Source organism: Rhinopithecus roxellana, chromosome 6, assembly GCF_007565055.1.
Source record: "Rhinopithecus roxellana isolate Shanxi Qingling chromosome 6, ASM756505v1, whole genome shotgun sequence".
Classification (NCBI taxonomy): domain Eukaryota; kingdom Metazoa; phylum Chordata; class Mammalia; order Primates; family Cercopithecidae; genus Rhinopithecus; species Rhinopithecus roxellana.
The window spans coordinates 5,692,733-5,697,116 of record NC_044554.1 but is presented as its reverse complement, the minus strand read 5'-3'; positions in this window follow the sequence as shown (position 1 = coordinate 5,697,116).

The following is a 4,384-nucleotide window of genomic DNA, read 5'->3' as shown; positions in this document are numbered from 1 at the left end:
ACAGTATGGAGATTTCTCAGATAGCTAAAAATAGAACTACCATTCAATCCAGCAACCCCACTACTGGGTATCTACTCAAAGGAAAATAAATTATATCAAAAAGACATCTGCCCTCATATATAGATGGCAGCACTATCCACAATAGCAAGTCATGGAATCATCCTTAGTGTCCATTAAAAGATGACTGGATAAAGAAAATGTGGTGTGTGTGCATGCATGTAATATATATATATATAAATACATGTTATCCCCCATGTTGGAATAAGGGGTGTGTATGTATGTGTGTGTGTACATATGTGTTTTTGTGTGTGTGTGTGTGTGTGTGTGTGTGTATATGATGGAATTCTACTCAGCCATAGAAAAGAAAGAAATGTCTTTTGCAGCAGCATGGGTGGAACTGGAGGCCATTATCTTAAGTGAAATGACTCAGAAACAGAAAGCCAAATACCTCATGTTCTCACTTATAACTGGGAGCTACACATGAACATACAGAGTGGAATCAAAGCCACTGGAGACTCCAAAAGTTGGTAGGATGAGAGGGAGTTGAGGGATGAGAAGTTATCTATTGGGTAGAATTTACACTGTTCAGGTATTGGTAATACTAAAAGCCTGGGGTTCACCACCATACAAGGTATCCATTTAACAAAACTGCACTTGTGCCCCTTAAATTTATACAAATAAAAAAACTGCTATAGCAACCACTTTATGCCAGCATTATATGGAAAAAACAAAAATAGAAACAAACTGGAGATGTCCATCTTTGTACAAAAGCATGAGTGCTCTTTCCTTTTCCTTGCTTTCATTTTATATTTTTATGGTAATGCTTCTAACATGAATTTTATTTTATTTCTACTTAATTTTTGTCAGGCTGCCAAAGTACATTATATTTTTTCCTATGACATCTTTTGTTTTGTCATCTAAACGATTTGGGCTTTTTCTGTGGACAGAGTTCTTAAGTCAGACTACAAATGTTTGTTGAATGTGTATTGTATTAAATGCTTTATCTTGGGTGTTGAAGAAAAACACAAAACAAGAAAGAAGTTTTCCATTTTTAAGAATATTGCTATTAGGCTGGCATGATTAATTTAACGGGCTATAAAGCAAAACTTTAACCTTCCTTTAGGTAGGACCAACTTTTCTCACATGGAATAATTTTCTATGTATTTTTGGTGCATTGACCATCCAAGTCCCTTCTCCCCACTTCTGGTAATTTTATCCTTCATTCCTCTCTCTAAACCCAATAGCAGGTGTTTAATCCCACTTTGGAGTTCCATTTGGAGGTTTTTATTTTTAGTTTAATGTGTAGACCGACCCCAAAGTCATATTAGCATTCAATATCAAGAGCCAGAAGACCTCTAGGCCTGCAAGACCCAGAAGAGGCACCATTAATCATGGAATTGCAGGTATCACAAAAGTACTGGAGAGTGTATAGAACTTAGGCATTTGTGTTTAGGGTGTTTCCTGATGGCTTTCCTTAAGTCATATCATCTATCAGGAAACTGTTCCTGTAGCTTTTCAAGGCTGGCCCCACTTCTGGGTATTCTGTTTGCCTGAGCCTTCCTTCGTCTTGCTCATCTTCCTTCAAAGGGGAATTCTAGTTTTAAGTGCTCAGCAGCAAAGGTGTTTTGGGTAGACCATTTCTACTTATTTATATTTTTCTTTAAGAAAATGAGTCCCCAAATAACTTGTGAGTGATTCTCCTGGTGCCCTACAGCCTGTTTGCAGCATAGCCAGAACTAGGATTCTTATGGTTTTGACTCCTTGTTTAGTGCTGTTTTAATTATATCACAGACTTTCATAGCCATAAACTTCTGTCACTTCTTGATAGCTATCATTAGTATGGACCACTAACAAAAAATGTAGAGATCACTGGACAAATAATGTTTTAATTTTAAGTATGAAAACAATAAGAATAATCTTGAAAATGAATATTCAAGACCATATAATACTTCTTTCACTAACTATGCTGAATCTTTTTTTGATCCCTCTTATGAACTGCTTATTATAAAAGTGCACAGTGACTCTGAACTTTTTCTCTAACAGGGGGTTTGTTACTCTCTCTCCCTGGATAGAAACTTTTCTTTCCACACCTAGAATTCAGAATGTCTTTTATAAACCCAGACTTCTAGCATTTCTGGTACAGTAGTATATAGTCACCTCAGTTATCTGCCACGTTGGAAAACTTGCTTCTTTAGAAGATCAGGACAGTAGACACATTAGATGTATTTTTATGTATATATTTGCAACTGAATAATTATAATGTAAGAATTAATATATAAAAGTCAATTTCTAGGCTGAAACCACAGGTTCAAAGGATATGAATATATTTTTGGTACTTGGTAAAAGTTATCTATTTTGCTTATTATAGTATAGTATTATCAATAATGACAAGATGTTAAATACCATTGGCGTGTCCAGAATTATTAAAGGAATTGTTTTGGAATAAGTAATGGTAAATATAAGGGGTAGAATATTACTTGATTGTTAAAATATCCATGAAACACTTCCATGTTAAGCAGACAAACAAAACTAGAAGACAAAATGGTATGCATGTTACAAGCCAGTTTCATTAAATTTATGCATGTGGAAAGTGGCTTGGAAGAGTGAAAACAGTTTTGCTGAGGACAGGTAAGGTATGGGTCATTCTGACATTATCTAATGTCATCTATATATCATTACCATATATACCATATCATTATCTAATGTCATCTATATATCATTACCATATATACTAATTATTATCTAATGTTATAAATTTTTAGTTAAAAAGCAACACATTAGATAGTGTAATAATCATTTAATTTGGTTTATAAGTTACAGAAAAAATTTGTTTTTATTATTTTGAAGTCATCATTTATTTTATCAAACGATGTAATTTTACCTCTCCAAGTAATTTAACCTTCCCAGTCCTTAGTATCTAGGTATAAATGAAGCTCAGAGCTCTCTTTCAATGGGATAATTAGCTCACAAGTGGTTGCTCTATTTCTCACGCACCTCATTCACATACAGGGCTCAGCTCTGAATTACTTCTGGCTCATTCCAAAAGCCAAGTGCTCAAACATGAAGATTTCTTTTTATTGGAAGTATTTGAAAGGGCATGCCATAGCCCAAATATGAATTCCAAATATGCTTTAAATAATGGCAGCATCAATAAAGTTCACTTTTCTCTAAGAGGACTATCTTTTAAGAGGCCTAAACATTTGAATGAACCAGTTGATTTCTAAAAAGTGACTTTTAATGTTTCTTGTACCTGCCATCAAACCTGGACACTGAACTGATTTCAGAAAGTCATAGGGCCTGGGTGAAAGCCCCAACACAACAGCAGAGTGGAATCACGGTTTGGCTATAGTCTATTCACCATGACTGAGGGTGAGAAGTGGAATTCTATTTGAGGCTCTTTATTTGAGAGAGTCATCTTTGAAAATGAAGAAGTAGTTTGGGCTCCAGGTATCTTTTCTTTCCTTTTTTTCTGATACAGCCTTCACCTGAATGAAATGTGGGCTTTGAGATCACCTATGATAGCATTCTCTAAGACTACAATATGTTGAAAACTGTCTTGTGATTACTTCATAACAGATGTTTTTCAATGGATAACACTCAGAGTAAATTTGAGTTGCCAACAGCTTTCAGAAAGACAGAGGTAACACTGTATGTAAAATGGAAGCTCCAAACCTGCAGTGTTATTAAAAAGCAGTAATATTAGCTTTATTATATCTCTGTCAGCATATAGACTTGTTTATTTAATGCTACTCTATTAATCTGTTCTTTGGGATGTTTTAGGAATTAAATTTAATGCAAAAACAAATATTTATTGAAACCTCTTTTAGTTGACTGTGTTAGTACTTGCAATGATAAAAAGGTGATAAAAAGATAAAAATATGATTTTAATACATTTAAGATATAGGCAACAGACATGGGGGTGAACGGGAAGGGAGGGGACAGTACCGCTAGCAGTGAAAAAGGGTTGAATGAAATACAGTAAAACAGGTAAAAACAATGCACTGTGAACTCTGGTGGATGGATATCATTAACTCCTTTTTGAAAAGGTTTCATGAAGAAAGTAACATTTGTAAATGTTCCATGAGCATGAAAGCATGGCAAGACATTTGATTTTGCCAATGCAGGCAGTCTGTTGTTGCTGGAGTATAGTATGAGTAAGAGAATGACAGAGGGCAAAGAAGATCATCCTATGGTTCATCATTCAAAATGATGTATCATTTCTGAACTAAATGTTATACAGAGCATTAAATATGTCCATACAATGCAAGCTTTTATAAAGAGTATATATAATCATTTAACTCAACTAACTAGACTATATCTTAATATTTATTAAAATCTTGTTTTATAAATATAATTTATTGTCCAAGAAAATGATACATATCAC